General features: G+C 40.7%; 1 long non-coding RNA gene across 3 annotated transcripts in view; it reads right to left on the reverse strand.

Moving 5' to 3' along the window:
- LOC126278034 (uncharacterized) overlaps nt 1-19,170 on the reverse strand; it is a 51,570-nt gene extending 32,400 nt beyond the window's left edge. For all 3 annotated transcript variants that reach the window (XR_007550635.1, XR_007550633.1, XR_007550634.1), the window contains exons 1-2: nt 19,000-19,170; nt 18,840-18,900 (exon numbers count right to left, since the gene is read on the reverse strand). This is a non-coding gene — a long non-coding RNA (uncharacterized LOC126278034). The remainder of the gene's footprint in view (nt 1-18,839; nt 18,901-18,999) is intronic.
- Between the last annotated feature and the right edge of the window lie 3,095 nt (nt 19,171-22,265).

Consider the following 22,265-nt stretch of genomic DNA (forward strand, 5'->3'; position numbering starts at 1 on the left):
TGCGCCTCCCACCTTCCTCTCAGGCTGGCAGCCTGGTTGCGGACGATGCCAAAATTGCGTCACTTCCCACCTGTGGCTCTGGGACAGATCAGTCGAACCCTGAGGGCGCACCCGGGCTGCTAGAAGGAACAGTGTACGCGACCGTTATTTATTGATAGGTCTAAGCTGCGCAACTTTTGCGTTTCGGAAAATATCAGACAGTCGACTAATGAATGTTATTACCGCTTCATATTCTTGGATAACTCGTCAATGAGGAAGGAAGCGTTTGTTGCGTAGAAGCGTGTAGTTAAGGGTAGTGTGTAGTGACCTCTACAGCCTCTTGTGACTCTAAACAGTTTAGTGTTCTGACAGCATTCGCTCACTTATGAGGTAGCTGACAACAGTCAGTCTCAGTATCATAAGAGACTGACTGCATATCGAGATTAATAAGTTTTGACGTCAGCAGCGCTGCGTCAAGGCCCTGTGAAATCATCCTGAATAAACTGAAAAATTCTTACCTTACAATGATGTCACCACATAACGCTATCTATATATCTGCTCCAATAAAAAAACTTTTCGCACAGCTCAGAGCAATGCTGGCCACTAGATTTTCATTTGTAGGAAAACAATTGATTTTCTAGTCCTTTATCAAGATGAGTATGCACAGGAAAAAATTCGTAAAGTCAGATAAATGACTGGCGAAAGCTTTCTTCAGAACAAAAGTTATTATTGAAACATTTCTGCAAGGAATTACATGGGGCTTTAACATAGAAATAGCGGTCAAATCAATTGTGGCAATTAACATATGCGCTCGACAACAGAGACCGCCATCGTTCTGCACGACCGACCCAACACAAGTCATGGGCTGCTCTGCCCTGTTCGAAATCCAGAAGTGCTCTGTGCGAGCTACAAAACAAGGCTGCCCTCTGCGAGCTACTAAACTCGACTTACTGCCAACACTGCTCTGACCTGAGATTCTATTGTAGCATAGATGTTCCATATCGCAAGCAGCGCGTGAGCAATCCATCGAAATTACATCTGCTCAAGTGCGCTAGCGAATAGTACTGAACCCCTAATGAATCCCTTACAAACTGAAACTGAATACTTCAAAAATCAAAGTAATAACTGCCAAGAAAATCCAATGAAGAGATACAAACATCAACATGATGATGAACTCTTACAACAATGCAGTCTGCTATAGAGGTAACATTGTCACTCAAAATAAATACGTGCACCACGGAAATCAGAACTGTCCTTCCCAAACAATCTTTTAGTAACTTCTTTGCACTTCTGACAAGAAGGCACGTGAGTATTGCAACTAGCAAAGAATTAACAGTTGTCTGGAGTTTTTTTGTTATACGGCTGTGAAACACCAGTGCTAAGAAAACAGAATATACAGCTCCTGAAAGGAATGGAAATATCAACGTGGAGAGAGAAATGATGAAAACAAGCTGGAAAGAGAAAAAGTCGAACGAGTGGGTTCTCAAAGAAGTAAACAAAACTGGAGAATTGATCACTACCATTGAAAAGAGGAAAACAAAATTCATTGCCCACATGACATCTCACAACGAATGCCTGCGCTCTATATTGGAAGAGAAAAGCTATACGGAAGCAAGGAAAAGGAAGGCCGCAGAAGAATCATTTGAATTCTGTGATGGATAGACTTAACAGTAGGCCTTCTTGAGACGTTCACCAGACGAGAAGAAATACTATTACAGCGAAAAGCAATTATTTAATGTATCTTTTGCGAAGTGAATAATAAGCAATTTCTCGCCGTTACAGAAAATTCGGAGAACGCATTTTCACGAGATATTTAAGCACATGTGTCGTTTAAGTTCCAGTTTTACTGTCGGAAAAGTATGGTGAAAAGTAATGTGTGTAATTGGTGGTCTATGTGAGAAAGATGTTTCACAAGCTGTAGCATCCACAACAATACGTCACGCACTACTATAGTACCTGAAAATCAAATGTAGCTGTTGGTAACTTATCAGTATTACAGCTTTATGAAATAGTAATGATACTTCAAAAATAATTTAGTTTCGTGATCGAAACACAAACGAGCCCTTTTGCTCAGAAAATTTCATTGTAACGCTTAGGTGGTTACCCTAGGTTGGGAACCGCCACTTTAGAAGACGACGCTGATGAGATTCCGTTAGACTGTAGAGCTCAAACAAAGACCTAAGAATTACAATATGCGTGTTTCAATTACTTGTGTTTTTTCTTTTACCTTGAACTGCCTTCAAGGAACGTAGAGACGAATGTCCACTAGAAGAAAACTTGTTAAAAGCACGGATTTTGTACCATGTGAACGCGGTCAACCGAACTGCTATTTGCCAAATTTTTGTTGCGACAAAATACTTCAGCATATAGAGAACAAAGTACCTATACTGCTTAACTTGATGTGTGTTATATGTAGTTGCATGTGACTACACGGCGTTCGTTGAATCACAGTTCAAAAACAACACCTGTGAAAGAAATTCACACGAATTCTATGAATTAATCTTAAGTACCACTGGAAAGACGCTAATGTTCTAACCTTTCACTAGTCACTTATTCCAGAAATGGAATAATTTGTTTGTTACACGTGACAGACTAAAATATGAAATAGGAATGTGAATGTGAAGAAACTGTGCACATAGTATAATCATGTATATATAAGCATTTTCCACTAGTGAAGGGGTCCGCACGTAAGTGGTGATTAAAGTTATGTTTCGTTAGGTTACTTTAAGCGAACAGCTACCGCCTGGGGCGTGCCTGTAGGGATGTTAACGCACGCCGGTGCGTCCTTTGGCTCTCATCTGTTGGAAACTGTTACGGTGCAGCAAGTGTGCGGTGCTGCGCCAGTATGACGCATGCGCCATGCACATCTGCCTCCGCTGTGACGTAGGCTGCCTCCGCTGCGACGTAAGCAGCTCGGGCTCCGACTTACCTCCAGCGTACGGATGTTCGCCGGGCAGCTACATGTTGCGAGTGCCGCGCTGCGTCATTCTCCCGTTGGCGAAGTGGCAGCAGTGCAGTGACCTTTACAAACCGAACAAACCTACCAGCAGCCTGCCTGCCTCTCTCTCTCTGTGCCACCGCGCCAACTTTGTCTATACGCTTCGGACTTTGTCAGCCCTTGTGAATAAGGCATGAGTAAAGCAACAACAGCGTCATTAGAATTAAGTAAAATGGGTATTCTTACAATTACTAGTTTACAACGTTCCATTTCCATCCTGGTAACAGGTCCCAGATAGTTATTACCGTACTGGCCCAAATAACCCACTAGCGATTCTTTAAAAAATGGAACGTCCACGTATGAAACGTCATGTTTCCCAAACTAGGTGCCGTAGTAGAATGTTGCAGGTACATTCGGAGGTATACACTGATGAGCGAGAACATTACGACCACTGCTAGTCAGACACACGCACAGTACATGTAGTATCAGCGAGTGTGATGTCCGTGTGTAGAATGAGGAAGCTCCACAATCTGAGTTTGACCGAGGGCGGATTGTGACGTCCCGGAGACTCGGCACTTGTCGGGTGTTTGAGGAGTGCTGTGGTGAGTGACTACAACACGTGGCGAAACCAAAGGGAAACTACGTTCAGATGTCGTGGGCTTGGGCGGCCACCTGTCATTACAGATGCCAGAAGTCGTAGCCTGGACAGATTGGTAAAACAGAACAGTTTACTTATTTAGTTACGTGTTCCATTGATCTATAGCACGGACAACCGTTATGATGTCGAACGCGTCAAATGCACAAGAAATGCGCACAGGAAACAAGTTTTTTTTAAAAAAATTTACATTATAGTGTTACACCTAAATATTTCTATTATCTATGCCATTCCCTTAAATGGCACAAAATGCATATATTGTATCTCCAGATTTATTTCCACATATTGAAGAATATATCAATGGTATAGGAGTTGTCAAGTAGGTATGATTTCAAACTGTTTTTGAAACTATTACTGCTGTCTGTCAGACATTTAATTTCATCTGGTAATTTATCAAAAAGTTATACAGCAGCATATTTTACCCGTTTCTGTGCCAAAGATAGGTTAAGTAAAGGATAATGTAGGTCTTTCTTCTTTCTGGTATTGTAATCACGGATGTCGCTGTTGATTTTAAACTGGTCCAAGTTGTTGAGAAAAAATGTCATTACTGAGTAAATGTACTGTGAAGTTTACATGGTTCAAATGGCTCTGAGCACTATGCGACTTCTGAAATCAGCAGTCACCTATAACTTAGAACTTATCTAACCAAAGGACATCACACACATCCATGCCCGAGATAGGATTAGAACTTGCGACCGCAGCGGTCACGCGGCTCAAGACTGAAGCGCCTAGAACCGCACGGCCACTCCGGCCGGCTACTGTGAAGTAGTTGTAAGAATTCGTAACCCTTTAAACAGCTGCCTACAAGATGTGCGACTATGAACCCCACACCTTATTCTAACTACTTTCTTTTGAGCAGTGAATACCTTTCGCCCAAGTGTAGTGTTGCCGCAGAATATTATTCCGTATGATATCAGAGAGTGGAAGTATGCAAAGTATGTTAGCTTACTAACTTCTACATCCTCAAAATTGGCAATTATTCTGATTGCAAAAGTTGCTCAACCTAGTCGCTTTAGGTGGCGGACTGTGGCGGCATTAACATCAGACTTTACTGTTCGACAGAGTACTAGTGTGTCTGAACATACAGAGCACCGAACACTCCTAAAGAGTGCCGACGACCCATACACATGCAAGGGTTAAACGCCAGCACACTGGCAACGACTCAAACGAGCACATGACCATTGGCACTAGACGTTGGCGCAGTGGTAGAGCGTTGAATGGTCTCATGAGTACTGATACCTTATTTATCATCCCCTAGGGGGACGCGAATCCGTCATCTTCCAGGAAAGGAGCTCCTTGATGCCTTTACTGCGGGGCGGAAACAAGCTTACGGCGGCTCCACCATGCCGTAGAGATCACTCCCGTGAGCATCAGTGGGTCCAGTGGAGCTCGTCAAGGTACCTTGATGGTCAGGGAGTATCGTAGAGTGGTTGCAGTCCACGTACACTCCTTATATAACGAAGACGTTTTCCAACGGTAGTGTCATTTTTCAAGAAGATAAAGCGCCATGTCGCAACGCCAGGAGTGTGACGGAGTAATTCGAGGAACACAGCGGCGAGTTCCAATTGATGTGCTGCCCCCCCCCCCCCCCATATCGTCAGCTATAAACCCGATCGAACACATCTAGGATGTGATGATGTGATCGAATGTGACGTTGGTGCTCATCGCCTCTCTCCCCGGATTGTAGGGAATTAGATGACTTGAGGCGGCTTGTGTGTGCAGATGTGGTGCCAACTCCCTCCAGCGACCTACCAAGGCCTCATAGCTTCCATGCCACAACGCGTCGCCACTGTTACTCTGCCAAAGGTGGGCATACCGAGGTCATTATGTTCTGGTTGATCGGTGTACGTGGATACTGTCCACAAAACGAGCTGCGAGAAGAGTTACCAGTGAAGAAGTAAATGAAAACATAAGGCTTGTTGCTGCAGTTCACTGCGTGAACAGCGTAAATAAAATAAGCGATAAACTTTTTCTTTCATCATTTCGTGTAGTGTGTCAGCGAGATAATGTCTCGCAGAAGTTTAAAATTATGAGTAAAGTTTGTTGTAAGTCGCTAAGTGCTCTCATTCCCAGATGCGGGATGAATATAGTCACGGAAATCTGCACGCTGTGAGTTGCAGTACCTCAACACTATACGCGGTTCTTAACTGTAATACTTGACTTCTTGTCTCAAACCTTTAATAAGGTGATAGCTTTTAATCATGAGATTACGACAGCATTTTAAAGTTTTAAATTCGGTCAATAGCTTTGTGAAAGGTTGAAAATCAAATTTATGTTGCCCCTGTAAGCCGTTAGTTGTGACCGGAGCTAGCTGTTTAACTAAAGGGCCTGCACACGTTCAATATTTATTGACAACAGTACTTTGTCATAATGCGACCTAACACCATCAAGAATACAACACAGTTATCCAAGATTAAGATGTCGAACAAAAAGAAAGCGATTGCTTCAGTTATATTACCTATGACTTGCAAGTAACGGAAAACAGCAAAAAAAGAGAAAACGAGTATGAGAATTGTTGAAAAAAAGCAACCACAGGTAACATGTTAATTTACTTTCAAATGAGACTCGTGGACCCGAAAAATTTCAAAAATCGAGTATGTTAATAAGAGGCAATCGGTTTAGATGAGAGATTAGGAGCAACTTTCAGAAATTTCCGAAGTTTTGTTCTATAAAATCAGCAAACACAATCATTAAAATTCCATGGAAACCGATCAAGCAGTTAGATCTGCCTGGCAGAGATTTACTAGGACAGTTTACCTAAAACCTCTTTTTTTCTTTTTTTTACGTTTCGTGCGGTAATAATTTGTCGAAACTCACATGCATTTCGCAGACGTTTCGTTTGTCATCGTAGACATATGACGTATTTTTCGAGGTGGAAGGAATTTTTCCAAACTGCTATGTAATTCACCAATCTATATTTTCAAATAAATAAAATAAGCAGTGCCACAGAGAATATTTCGTTGTTGTTGTGGTCTTCAATCCTGAGACTGGTTTGATGCAGCTCTCCATGCTACTCTATCCTGTGCAAGCGCCATCTCCCAGTGCCTACTGCAGCCTACATCCTTCTGAATCTGCTTAATGTATCCATCTCTTTGTCTCCCTCTACGATTTTTACCCCCCCCCCCCCCCCCACGCTGCCCTCCAATGCTAAATTTGTGATACCTTGATGGCTCGGGACATGTCCTACCAACCGATCCCTTCTTCTAGTCAAGTTGTGCCACGAACTCCTCTTCTCCCCAATCCTATTCAATACCTCCTCATTAGTTACGTGGTCTACCCATCTAATCTTCAGCATTCTTCTGTAGCACCACATTTCGAAAGCTTCTATTCTCTTCTTGTCCAAACTATTTATCGTCCACGTTTTACTTCCATACATGGCTACACTCCATACAAATACTTTCAGAAACGTCTTCCTGACACTTAAATCAATACTCGATGTTAAATTGTTCTTCCTCAGAAACGCTTTCTTCGCCATTGCCAGTCTACATTTTATATCCTCTCTACTTCGAACATCAGTTATTTTGCTCCCCAAATATCAAAACTCCTTTACTACTTTAAGTGTCTCATTTCCTAATCTAATTCTCTCAGCATCACCAGACATAATTCGACTACATTCCATTGTCCTCGTTTTGCTTTTGTTGATGTTCATCCTATATCCTCCTTTCAAGACACTGTCCATTCCGTTGAACTGGTCTTCCAAGTCTTGCCGTCTCTGACAGAATTACAATCTCATCGGCGAACCTCAGTTTTTATTCCTTCTCCCTGGATTTTAATACCTACTCCGAATTTTTCTTTAGTTTCCTTTACTGCTTGCTCAATATACAGATTGAATAACATCGGGGAGAGGCTACAACCCTGTCTCACTCCTTTCCCAAGAACTGCTTTCCTGTCATGCCCTTCGACTCTTATGACTGCCATCTGGTTTCTGTACAAATTGTATAAAGCCTTTCGCTCCCTGTATTTTAACCCTGCCCCCTTTAAAATTTGAAAGAGAGTATTTGAATCAACATTGTGAAAAGCTTTCTCTAAGCCTACAAATGCTAGAAATGTAGGTTTGCCTTTTCTTAATCTTTCTTCTAAGATAAGTCTTAAGGTCAGTATTGCCTCACGTGTTCCAGTATTTCTACGGAATAAAAACTGATCTTCCCCGACGTCGGCTTCTACAAGTTTTTCCATTCGTCCGTATAGAATTCGCGTTAGTATTTTGCAGCTGTGACTTCTTAAACTTATAGTTCGGTAATTTTCACACCTGTCAACACCTGCTTTCTTTGGGATTGGAATTATTATATTCTTCTTGAATTCTGAGGGTATTTCGCCTGTCTCATACATCTTGCTCACAAGATGGTAGAGTTTTGTTAGGACTGGCTCTCCCAAGGCCGTCAATAGTTCTAATGGAATGTTGTCTACTCCCGGGGTCTTGTTTAGACTTTTTCTGTGCTCTGTCAAACTCTTCACGCAGTATCGTATCTCCCATTTCATCTTCATCGTCTTCCATTTCCATAATATTGTCCTGAAGAACACCACCCCTGTATAGACCTTCTATATACTCCTTCCACCTTTCTGCTTTCCTTTCTTTGCTTAGAACTGGGTTTCCATCTGATCTCTTGATATTCATGCAAGTGGCTCTCTCTTCTCCAAATGTGTCTCTAATTTTCCTGTAGGCAGTATCTATCTTACCCCTAGTGAGATAAGCCTCTACATCCTTACATTTGTGCTCTAGCCATTCCTGCTTAGCCATTTTGCACTGCCTGACGATCTCATTTTTGAGACGTTTGTATTCCTTTTTGCCTCCTTCATTTTCGGCATTTTTATATTTTCTCCTTTCATCAATTAAATTCAATATTTCTTCTGCTACCCCAGGATTTCTACTAGCCCTCGTCTTTTTTACTTTCTAGATACTCTGCTGCCTTCACTACTTCATCCCTCAGAGCCACCCATTCTTCTACTGTATTTCTTTCCCCTACTCCTGTCAATTGTTCCCTTATGCTCTCCCTGAAATTCTGTACAACCTCTGCTTTAGTCAGTTTATCCAGGTCCCATCTCCTTAAATTCCCACCTTTTTGCAGTTTCTTCAGTTTATTTCGTTGTCCACACTAAAATGCTGCATACCACGATTACACTAGCAAAGATCTAACAAAAAAGTTTTGTATTAAAAGGCTACTTGAAAAATTTAATCTGTGGTACGATATGTACAAAGGCGAATTGAAAAGAAACAGTGCACACTAACCTCATGTGGCTCTGTCAAAATCAGAATGTAGAGTATTGTCAGACCGTCAATACTTGACCTTAACGTTTAGTAGTTAGGTTGTTACACGTTCCATTGAACATTTTGCATGATAGATCAAATGATGTGGAACGAGTCGTTCTACGCCGCAAATTAATTTGTACATATAGTTACATTCTGAACATTTCTAAGTTTTTTCGACAAAAAGTAAAAAGATATACAGATGTGAGTTAGTAGTTCCTACCACCACATTTTACACATTACATTAATAGAAATTCTTCTAAGGAGTAGAAGGAGTTGACAAGTAGAAACTTCCTCAGTTTGTATCAGATTTTGCTTTGATATCTGACATATTTTATATCTCAGGGAAAGTGATCAAAAATGTTTGTTGCGGCACTGTGCATCCCTTTTTCTGCTAAAGACAACAATAGTGTGGAGTAATTGTAATTGCGTACCTCATTGTTTCTTTAGAACAATGGTGGATTATCTACAACCAACTACATGTGAGAATAAATATAATGTGAAGCAGTAGTCAGAATGCCCAACCTCCTAAACAGATGTTTACAAGATGAGCGCGGGTAAGCACCACATTTTATTCTTACAGCACTTCTCTGAGCAATAACGACTTTCTTTCTTAAAGTTGACTTATCCAAGAACTTTATTCCATACGACATAAATGAATAAAAATATGCAGAATATGCCAACTTATTGATTTGTCTCTCCCAAAATGTGCACTGATTCTAAGTGCAAATGTGGTTGAACTAAGTTCTTTTATGAGTTCCAAAATGTGTTTTTATCAGTTTAAATTCTCATCAATATGGACAACTAAAACATTTGAAGTTCCACCCCATTTATGACTTCCTCACCATGTGTTACACTTATTATTGGTGTAGTACCTCTTTTAAATTGTAAGATATTTCCAGGGGCAGATGTGGACTCTAATCACAATATATTGGTTATGAACTGAAGATTAAAACTAAAGAAACTGCAAAAAGGTGGGAATTTAACGAGATGGGACCTGGATAAACAAAGAACCAGAGGTTGTACAGAGTTTCAGGGAGAGCATAAGGGATCAATTGACAAGCATGGAGGAAAGAAATACAGTAGAAGAAGAATGGGTAGCTTTGAGGGATGAAGTAGTGAAGGCAGCAGAGGATCAAGTAGGTAAAAAGACGAGAGCTAGTAGAAATCGTTGGGTAACAGAAGAAATATTGAATTTAATTGATGAAAGGAGAAAATATAAAAATGCACTAAACGAAGCAGGCAAAAAGGAATACAAACGCCTCAAAAATGAGATCGACAGCAAGTGCAAAACGGCTAAGCAGGCTTGGCTAGAGGACAAATGTAAGGATGTAGAAACTTATCTCAGTAGGGGTAAGATAGATGCTGCCTACAAGAAAATTAAAGAGACCTTTGGAGAGAAGAGAACCACTTGTATGAACATCAAGATCTCAGATGGAAACCCAGTTCTAAGCAAAGAAGGGAAAGGAGGAAGGTGGAAGGAGTATATAGAGGGTCTATACAAGGGTGATGTACTTGAGGACAATATTATGGAAATGGAAGAGGATGCAGATGAAGAAGAAATGGGAGATACGATACTGCGTGAAGAGTTTGACAGAGCACTGAAAGACCTGAGTCGAAACAAGGCCCCCAGAGTAGAAAACATTCCATTGGAACTACTGACGGCCTTGGGAGAGCCAGTCCTGACAAAACTCTACCATCTGGTGAGCAAGATGTATGAGACAGGCGAAATACCCTCAGACTTCAAGAAGAATATAATAATTCCAATCCCGAAGAAAGCAGGTGTTGACAGATGTGAAAATTGCCTAACTATCAGTTTAATAAGTCACGGCTGCAAAATACTAAGGCGAATTTTTTTACAGAAGAATGGAAAAACTGGTAGAAGCCGACCTCGGGGAAGATCAGTTTGGGTTCCGTAGAAATGTTGGAACACGTGAGGCAATACTGACCTTACGACTTATCTTAGAAGAAAGATGAAGGAAAGGCAAACCTTCATTTCTAGCATTTGTAGACTTAGAGAAAGCTTTTCACAAAGTTGACTGAAATACTCTCTCTCAAATTCTGAAGGTAGCAGGGGTAAAATGGAGGGAGCGAAAGGCTATTTACAATTTGTACAGAAACCAGATGGCAGTTATTAGAGTCGAGGGGCATGAAAGGGGAGCAGTGGTTGGGAAGGTAGTGAGACAGGGTTGTAGCCTCTCCCCGATGTTATTCAATCTGTGTATTGAGCAAGCAGTAAAGGAAACAAAGGAAAAATTTGGAGTAGTTATTAAAACCCAGGGAGAAGAAATAAAAACTTTGAGGTTCACCGATGACATTGTAATTCTGTCAGAGACGGCAAAGGACTTGAAAGAGCAGTTGAACGGAATGGAAAGGAGGACAGGAGGCACAACAGGTCTACTGAAGAGACTGCTTACACTACGCTTGTCCGCCCTATTCTAGAATAACTCATTGCTGTGCGGTGTGAGATCCGCATCAGGTGGGACTGACGGATGACATCGGAAAAGTACAAAGGAGGCCAGCTCGTTTTGTATTATCGCGAAATAGGGGAGATGGTTCCACAGACATGATACGTGAATTGGAGTGGCAGTCACTAAAACAAAGGCGTTTTTCGTTGCTACAGGGTCTTCTCATGAAATTTCAATCAAAAGTTTTCTCCTCCAATTGCGAAAACATTCTGTTGGCACCAACTACGTAGGGAGAAATGATCACGATAAAATAAGACAAATCAGGGCTCGCACTGACAAATTTAAGTGCTCGTTTTCCCGCGCGCCGTTCGGGAGTGGAACGGTAGAGAGACAGCATGAAAGTGGTTCATTGAACCCTCTGCCAGGTACTTCATTGTGAATAGCAGAGTAATCACGTATATGTAGATGTAGTGAAACGAGTCGCCATTTATTGACATCTCTCTTATCACCTTCCTTAAAGAGTAAAGTATTACATAGGACTGGGCTTATAACATGGGAACAATTCTAACATTGTTGGAAAAACCACAAAAGACAGATGGGCTTTCATTTTTCAGAGAACGTATAATTTTCTTAATTTCAGAAGGAGAAGCTGGTGATGCATGTTTTGAGAACACTACTGTGATTTTTCTCTTTAACTGTTGTCCCTATGTATTCTGCTATGTTTATGAATCGAATGTTAAATGCATTTGCTACCTATGACTCCTCATTTATTGCCTTTCCATTCAGTTCGATAGTGACATTGCCTTGTTCTGTGGCTGATTTTCCCGTCACACGTTTCGCTGAATTCCATGTAGCCTTATGTCTGTTGTCGGAAGTACTGATTTCTGACATTAATATTATGTAGTTTTTTTTAATATCCTTTCTTAGTAATTCTGAGTAGTTTTTGTAGTGTATAACTACTGCACGACCTCTACTCGTTTCTGCCAAAATATACTTTTCCCTTTTCCTTTCACAAGATACTTTAATCCCTCGACCCAGGGTTTTTTACATGGCTTTTTAATGTTCCTTCTGATTATTTTATGTGGAAAGCTATTTTCAAATAATGATACGAATTTACCATGAATTGATTAAATTTTATGGTTCACTATAAAATACATTCCATGTCATATCTTGTAAGCTACTCTAAAAACATTTGTTCTGTAGTCATTAATTACGCTGGTTTCCGCTGAGGAGTATCCATACTGTAAGGTGTTACGTTTTTTCTCCAGTTCCTTAACTAACTTTGCATGGTAAGCGGAGACAGCATTTGTTACGGGGTAAACAGTTACTATCTTTCAATGAGTTTCATAAAGAAAACCAATACAGTCCTACTGTCTTTATCCACCTGTGTTGGGAAGTTAATTACTGAGACCAAATTGTAGAATCTAAGTAAGGTATTGACAGTACCGAGAATATTTTGAAGGCCATCAACACTGCTCGTCAGTATTTATAGTATTAACAGTACGTCAAAATACGCTCTAGGACGCTCAATATATTGATCGAAAAAAAAATGGTTCAAATGGCTCTAGAGCACTATGGGACTTAACATCTGTGGTCATCAGTCCCCTAGAACTTAAAACTACTTAAACCTAACTAACCTAAGGACAACACACAACACCCAGCCATCACGAGACAGAGAAAATCCCTGAACCCGCCGGGAATCTAACTCGGGGACCCAGGCGCGGGAAGCGAGAACGCTACCGCACGACCACGAGATGCGGGCTATTGATCGTTTGACAATATTACTGAGCCTGTGAAGGCCTCTTTATATAGGTGGCCAATTTTTGACCCACAATTCATTGTATGACCTGAGCTATGTGACGTATAATATTACGTAATTCTGCAGATGCTTTCAGAGGTTTCTCTGTATACCGTCTACAAACTTTGTTGCTAACAGAGCTAGCAAAATAAGTAATAAATTAAACCGCCGTGTCTGATGCTGAGGTTTTACTAATAGATTATGAACAGTGAAAGCGGTAAACTTTTTTTGTTTCATGATTTAGTGGGGGGGGGGGGGGAGGGGAGATCAGAAGCAGAAAGTTTCAGAACGATTTGAAATTATGTGTAAGGTTTGTTGGAATTAGCTAGGTGCTATCATTCTCAAATATTGGATAAATAAGGTATGAGTATTTGTGCGCAGTGAGTTTAACGTTCCTCATGCCATACACAATGTTTTTAACAATACTTCTCTTGCTGTGTTAAGGGTTTAACATAATATTACACCTCTCAATGAGTAAATCTTGACAGCAGTAATTACATGAAATACTGAAAATCAAATTTAAATTTCCCTTGCAAGCTACTGGATAGGCAGCCCGCAATTAGGACGGGATGTCACCAATTAGGTTCGACGTTAAATAATATAGATGAACCGATGCAATCGCTGACAAACGTGACCACTTTTTTTGTTTCTTATAAAATTTCTACAAATATTAGGTACGAATCGAATCAGATTTGTTATTGTCACTACTGTTTTACACCAGCATAAATAAAAGGTCGATAAGCTGCACATTTAAATACGGTTCCACAATCGCAAGCGATTGTATAGTTCATACTACAATGTTTCTGTCGGAAAGAAATTAACTAGTGATATTGTAGCTCCATTTCGAACTAGGGGACGAGCCTTACAGCTTAAGTTTCAATAATGCACAGGGGTTCATTCTTTATTATTAGAAACTCATATTACTATCGTAATAAAACTGATATCTACTTGCATGGAGACGAGAAGACTTAGTGTTTGCTGCCATTGCGATTGCGACTGCACCATTGCTTTGCTCATATGCGAGTCTCCACATCGGAGCACGTTTAGGTTGCTAACTAAAAGCGCTATTTGTTAGGGAGTTTTAACCGCTACACGTTCGGTTTGACTCACCTACGTAAACCAACTCTCAGCTGCACAGTGCTCAGCTCTGCGCTTATTACGTAACCCCACACGCGCAATCGACTCGGCGCGCTGCGAGAGAGAGAGAGAGAGAGAGAGAGAGAGAGAGAGAGAGAGAGAGAGCGTAACCGCGCATGCGCAGTCGGCACCGGCTGTCGCCTACCTCCTGCTCTATTCTGTTTCCCTGGCCGTAGCGCGGCAGATCGCGCACTTGTTTGTCGGTGTGGCGGCGGTGCGCCAAAACCGGCAACAACGAAACGTGTCATGGCTGCGTGATGTCACACCATTTGGAGGCGCCCCCTCTCCAGTAATCCATTGTGCTGTGACGTCACCGGAAGAAACCGTCCGCAACAGCAGCTACTGTAATTCTTGGGGATCACGTTCACGTTCTCGTTCTCTCTCTCTCTCTCTCTCTCTCTCTCTCTCTCTCTCTCTCATATTTCTATCTGCCACGTGCCCCGAAGGCCTGACGTAGATGATCGATTCCTGCACTCAGTCGAGCGCTAACAATTTTATGAGACTGCTCACACTTTCGTGTCTTGTAGCCGCTAACTGTTTGCAGTATCAGCCATCTCTGCAGTCATTAAAGACATCGTAACGATGAACACTATCGCAATTAGTTACTCTCCAACCTGCTAAAAATAACGGCAAGTGGTTTACGGCGTGGAGGGTGGATTTGGATAACCACTATAAATTATCATGCCAGAGATACGTCCAAAAAAGTCTAAGATGGGTCGAAGTCATTTCAAGGTTCTAGATAAAATGTATCGAAACGGCTTTATTCGAATTTTAAAACAATTACGCACAATTAAGTACTGGTTCCTATCACAAGACTTTACAGATGTACAGAATTACTGAAAAATATCGCTCATTTATGTCTGTTGAAGAATCCCCGAGCACAGTCTAACTCAAACATCCTCCAGAAGAGGAAGAAAGCTTAAGTAGGAGAAGGAAAATAGAACGAGAAGGATAACTTCGATGTCACGAATGAATGGCGAGGGTGTCGGGTGGAATTTTGCACAGCGTACAGTTTAATAATGGCTAGTCGTTGTCTGTGTGGATAAGACCTACAGAGACGGGAAGATTGCTCATAGATTAGTAAAACAGTTTTTTCGGAACTCTGTTTTAAACTGGGCAACATTTCTAGGGGCAGACATGGATTCTGACCATAATTTATCTATCGCTTACTAACTGCAGAATAACAGTGAAGAAATTAACTCTAATTTGTGTAAACAGCTTGGCCACTTTTCGCGACTGGGCGCCACGTCGCCGGTATCAATCCACAGAAACTATTCATCATACTGAAAGAAATTACAAGACACTATGTTTGTAAGGCAAAAGACGCCATTTAAACATTGATATTGTAGAAGATTATTACTCTTCAGACAATGTAAATGACTTAGTCGTCATCAGACGACCCTAAATCAAGAAGGTTTTTACTGAAAAACAGTGAAACAAACTTCCTCTGGCAATTTCTCTGAGAGCAATACTGATGTATATTATAATTAGCCTCACCACTTCCGGCATGCAACAGGGCAAGAATTATGCAGTTGCCGCTTTTCCCGTCCTCCTTAGTTTATCTTTCCCTGTATATCTTCTTATTAAGTGATAACCTACGTAAATTGACACATTATTTTAATTAATAACAGTAACTGCAATATGAGACCAAGCACGATCACAAATATTTACTACATTTTTTGAACGTCATTTTTCTTCTATTCACTGCGTTGCATTTTAGCAAGCAGCAGTAATTAAAAGAAATACAAACGTATCAAACATGAAATCGAGAGGAAGTGCAAAATGGCTAAGCAGGGATGGCTACAGGACAAATGTAAGGATGTAGAAGTATATACCACTAGTGGTAAGATAGATACTGCCTACAGGAAAATTAAAGATACCTTTGGAGAAAAGAGAGCCACTTGTATGAATATCAAGAGGTTAGATGGAAAACCAGTTCTAAGCAAAGAAGGGAAGGTAGAAATGTGGAAGGAACGTATGGAGGGTCTATACAAGGACGATGTACTTAAGGACAATATTATGGAAATGGAAGAGGATGAAGATGATGAAATGGGAGATACGATACTGCGCAAAGAGTTTGACAGAGCACTGAAAGACCTAAGTCCAAACAGAGACCCGGGAGTAGACAACATTCCATTAGAACTTCTGATAGCATTGGGACAGCCAGCTACGACAAAACTACCATCTGGTGAGCAAGATGGGACAGGCGAAATTCCCTCACACTTCAAGAAGGGTATAATAATTCCAATCCCAAAGAAAACTAGCGTTTACAGGTGTGAAAATTACCGGTTTATCAGTTTAGTAAGTTACAGCTGCAAAATACTAACACGAATTCTTTACAGACGAGTGGAAAAACTGGTAGAAGCCGACCTCTGGGAACATCAGTTTGGATTCCGTAGAAATGGTGGAACACGAGAGGCAATACTGACCCTACGACGTATCTAAGAAGATAGATCAAGGAAAGGCAAACCTACGTTTCTACCATTTGTAGACTTAGAGAAAGCTTCTGACAATGTTGACTCGAATAATCTCTTTCAAATTATGAAGGTGGCGTGGATCAAATACAGAGAGCGAAAGGCTATTTATAATTTGTGCACAAACCAGATGGCAGTTATAAGAGTCGAGGGGCACGAAAGGGAAGCAATGGTTGGGAAGGGAGTGAGACAGGGTTGTAGCCTATCGCCGATGTTGTTCAATCTGTATATCGAGCAAGCAGCAAAGAGAACAAAATAATAATTCGTGGTAGGAATTAAAATCCATGGAGAAGAAATAGAAACTTCGAGGATTGACGACGACGTTGTAATTCCGTCAAGACAGCACAGGATATGGAAGAGCAGTTGAGCAGAATGGACAGTGTCTTGAAAGCAGGATATAAGATGATCATCAAGAAAAGCAAAACAAGGGTAATGGAATGTAGTCGAAATAAATCAGGTGACGCTGAGGGAATTAGATTAGGAAATGAGACAGTTAACGTAGTAAATGAGTTTTGCTATTTGGAGAGAAAAATAACTAATGATGGTCGAAGTAGAAAGGATATAAAATGTAGACTGGCTATTGCAAGGAAATCGTTTGTGAAGAAGAGAAATTTGTTAACATCGAGTATAGATTTAAGTGGTAGAAAATTTTTCCTGAAAGTATTTGTATGGAGTGTAGGCATGTATGGAAGTGAAACATGGACGATAAATAGTTTTGACAAGAAGAGAATAGAAGCTTTCGAAAGTGGTGCTACAGAAGAACGCTGAATATTAGATGGTGGATCATGTAACTAATGAGGAGGTACTGAATAGAATTGAAGAGAAGAGGAATTTGTGGCACAACTGGACTGGAAGAAGGGATCAGTGGGGAGGACGCATTCTGAGGCATCAAGTGATTATCAATTTAGTATTGGAGGGAAGCGCGGAGGGTAACCATCGTAGAGGGAGACAAAGGCATGAGTACACTAAACAGATTCAGAAGGATGTAGGTCGCAGTAGTTACTCGGAGATGAAGAAGCTTGCACAGGATAGGGTAGCATGGAGAGGTGCATCAAACCTGTCTCAGGATTGAAGACCACAACAACAATTTTATTTCGTATCGTTTGCTACAATAGTGAAAGTCTCTATAATGCGCATTCACGAATCTATTTTACCTCCGTTTGAAATTAATGCCATAGGTTCTGATTGTTGCGAGTTGCCCACGCTCATGAGTTGATAGCATTGGAAGACAAACAAGATAATCCCCCTCACTTCTATTGACCTTATAGCGGCCCGCTGCTTACTGCTAGGGCCCTGAGATAAAAAGAGTCAAACTGTACTTAGCCCGCAGCCGAATTCATCAGTGTCGGTTAAAATTCAGCACATATTAGACTATTATGTATCAGTAAGTATTTTGTTTTCAAGCTCTTAACGTCAGTTGATGTTTTTCGTTGCTAGAAGTTGTTATAAAATGAAGCTGAGAACCGTGGGCTGCACGTATAGGCACATCAGAGTGGCTACTGCATTCTTCACGAGCACGTTCTTCTGAGCAATAAACGATCGCGTGAAAGATGAGCAACGTCAGTGACCTATTGGATGTGTACTTGCCTTTGTTAGATTCATTGAGACAGTTTTGGGAAAGTGTTGCGCGTCTGTGAACACAGTGCCTAATGCGACCACTTCCAGAGCATTGCACTAGCGTTTGTGGTCATTATGAAGTATGTACGACTAAAAATAATCGAACGAATCCAGATAGTAGAGAATTTGACAATGAAAACATTGTCCAAAAAGATTGAATTCCGCTTTGTTATCCGTGCAATCGGCCCGTTTCAAACGTGAATTATTTTTATGCACCAGTTATAGTTCAGAAATGGTGTCATTAGTTTATACATCCACTGTCTCCAAGTTCTCGCATTAACATATACTTGAAACTATGTCTCTCCTTAGTTTTATCATTTTAACACTGTCCTACAGCATTTTCCCTGACAAAGACAACTCAAACTTAACCTATTCATTTGTTACCCACAATATACAAGCCCAACACAATCTGACTGCTATACAGTGACAACATGTCTTCCAATAAATGACAAAAGAGTGGCCCTTAATTGCAAGAAATTCTAACAATAACAAAAATCCAAAAAATATTAAAGAAATATGAAATTACCTCCAACTCTTAACTGCTTGAACTCATTTCAATCACGAACTCCATATATATAAGCAACTTACCTTACAGAAAATGTTCATAACACGAACTACAGCAGTTATAGCAAGCAGCAACTACAGCCAGCTAAATAAAAAATATTATAACTACTATAGACTAACTACTAGGAGGCATATGGTTAGCAAAAAATCTTGAAGAGCAAACAATGTATTTAGAAAATTTTACCTTATTCATGTGATATTCAGTTACAAAAATTAAACATTACTAACATCCATCCTCATTTTACATTTCCTTACGTCTCACTTTACAGTGCATGCTTGCCCTACCAACATGAAGTCTCCACTAAGAGAAACATGTCCATTAACTTCTATATCCACTCGATAACTGCTAGTCCGTTCTACCACAGAATCTCTTGCCGAGGGCGCTGAGCGCTGTCAGCGATAGTAACACAGTCTATAGCGCTGCCAACATACAAACAGGCTACTGACATACTTTTTAACCCAAGTTACTTACGTATTTTAAGCATCAACGTTGGTACGTGTGGACAGGTTTTCATCGTATTTCTGCGCTAATGTGGCACAAAAAAATAAAAAAAATACAATAGTGTGCGTAATTGCGTCCATTCACCGACAAAAATAGAAAGCTGCCGTAGTATAAGCCTAGTTGTTATAGTATCACAAAAGATGTTTAGAATCATATCTGTGGATGGCCAATAGTATTAAGTAAGCTACTGGCGCAATACTGACTGGCATATTATGTTCGTTACAACTGCACATAATACGTTATTAAAAGTAGAGGATCGAAACTCATACATACAGTGTCAAGCCACATCTAATGTAGAAATTACAGTGCCAAATCTGAAATGCAGAAGATTATGTCGACCTTTTTTGAGGTATGGCAGTCAGTCTATAAAATAAAATAACAGGGATGTAATGACAAATATGTCATGTGGCACATTAGAACCAGCAACAGATTATATTAATACTAAGCGCACTTTGTTTTTTCATTTTATGTTCTAAACAGTGTTATAGTGAATTTGGAAAACCATAGCAGTATTACGCCATGTCAGTGCAATTATTTCAGCAATATATTACAGTACCTATAAGCGTTACACGAAGCAGAAGGGACTTACTTTGTTGCCAGTATAGCCCGCCTAAATTACTGTACAGCGTGATGCAAAATGGAAGTAGTAGTTACGGATTTGAGGAAAACAGCCTCATTTAGAGTTTATACTTTCTTATAGTACTAGATGATTCATCGCTCTTACACCCTGTGGCATCTTACATGTGCAGATGTAGCAATCATTGTCATGTTAACACCACTAAAAATATGCCGGACTTTCTAATGGGATATATCAGTTAGACTAAAAACTAAACTCTAGTAAAACTAGTAGGTTATTAACAGGAAGAACAGCATGTTTTAAACCAACATAAGCATTCATACACTAAGTTGAAGTTCTAGTACATCGTACACGCATAAAATATCCAAATTCCATATACTGTATCTCTTTTATGGTGCTATGGTATAGTAAGACAAACAACGCAAAATCTTTCTAGTGCACAAAAAGCGTAATTACTTTGCCTTCGTGCGCTAGAAAGATTTTTCCATGTTTGTGTGATTCATAGCTTATACATCCAGTGTAATGTTACAAGTACGAATGTAACATTTATTGTAACATTCAGTGTAACATTATGTAAGTAGTTAACAATTCTGCAACATATTTAAAAATAAGTCGTTTCTTGAGGAAAAGCGGTATTATAATTGAAGATAAGATGGTATAGCTAAGTTGAGACAGTAAAATAACAGTACGAACTTACAGAAGGTATATATACAGGGTACACCGCAAATATTGTGCAAATGGAACGTGTCATTAAATGCGTGGTTTTCACCGAATGGAATGGCAGTCAAGGGCCCCTATTGTAAGCCAATAAAAAGATTCTAATAACAATTCTAGTGTGTGCTTTTCGTACAAACATACATCTTTTTAAATTGAACAATGGCAATTTACGTTAACAAACTAAAAGTAGGGTACATTAGAATGTCAGTGGTGTTTGTTGCAGGATTCTGGTGCGAGTTGTTTACGAGATATATTTTGAAATTTCGCACATCGACCCTTATACAGTTCCTGCGCTAGCACTCACTAAAGAACAGCACAAGTGCATACACTAGTTATGTGTATTCTGAGCAGTAACGAGACAATTGTAAATGCCATATGACTAGGGCCTCCCGTCAGGTAGACCGTTCGCCGGGTGCAATTCTTTCGATTTGAAGCCACTTCAGCGACTTGCTAGTCGATATGGATGGAATGATGATGATTAGCAGAACACAACACCCAGTCTGTGAGAGGAGAAAATCGCCGACCCAGTCGGGAACCGAACCCGGGCCCGTAGGATTGATATTCTGTCGCGCTGACCACTCAGCTACCGGGGGCGGACTACGAGACAATTGATCAGCAGAGGTTGTGTTCAGAATTACCACCGCCAGCGACACGATTCTAGTACGAAATGGAACGAGTGCTGCGCACATGCTAGCATTTCACAGGAAGTGTCCGAGCAAGCTGCAGTAATACATCGTCGCATATCAACCGGTGTAGTCGCTATGTCCCTGTAAACATCGTCTTTCTGCTCCCCCCCCCCCCCCCTCCACCGACAGAAAAAAGTGTACAGGCGTTATATCCAGGGACCGGTCTGGCCACTGGCCAAGATACAGGTCCTCTGCGTCCAATCCAGCAATCTGGAAAAAGTTCATGAAGATGAACTATAGTATATGATGCGCTAACAAAAGCTGAAATGGAAATCTTTGACAAAAGGCGAAGTTTTTCTTGCGAAACACTTCTCATTAAGACTGTGAATGGCAGCTCACGGGAAAGAGTACATCTTCTATTGGCCATCCTGTTAGTGGGCCTGAAGTTGCGACTGGGAAGTATGCAAGTAAGTTAACATATAGTTTCACCGTTACATGGATCTGGAAATGTATTCTAAGTTGAAAATAATGTTACCTGGCCGTGGGAACAATGTAGTACGTTTCTATTCTGGTAACGCTCAGATGTCAGTGAGATTGACACAGTGCAGGCAACATTCCGTGAAAATACGGCGTATGATCGTGTTGTCTTGCTTGAGGTTCTGGGGAATGTTAATGGGCGTAATAGTGTTCTGTTTTGCTACCAAGATGACACTGTTGTAAACGTTTTTGTTATAATGGGGAATACATGTAGATTCAGAACTGAAGAACGTCTTCTTCTTTGCGTATGGGTGCATGAAATGGAAAGAACGGGTGAGGTATGTGGTGAAATTAGGGAAGACTTTTTAAACGCTTCAGGAAAGAAGCCCCAACGGCGGCTAATCCTCGAAAACTGAAAAGAAAGACCGTTGCAACCGGTTCTGTGACAGATGAATCCCACCCGGCTGCTACGGTCGCAGGTTCGAATCTTGCCTCGTGTACGGATGTGTGTGATGTCCTTAGGTTAGTTAGGTTTAAAGTAGCTTTAAGTT

Source organism: Schistocerca gregaria, chromosome 6, assembly GCF_023897955.1.
Source record: "Schistocerca gregaria isolate iqSchGreg1 chromosome 6, iqSchGreg1.2, whole genome shotgun sequence".
NCBI classification, from domain to species: Eukaryota; Metazoa; Arthropoda; class Insecta; order Orthoptera; family Acrididae; genus Schistocerca; species Schistocerca gregaria.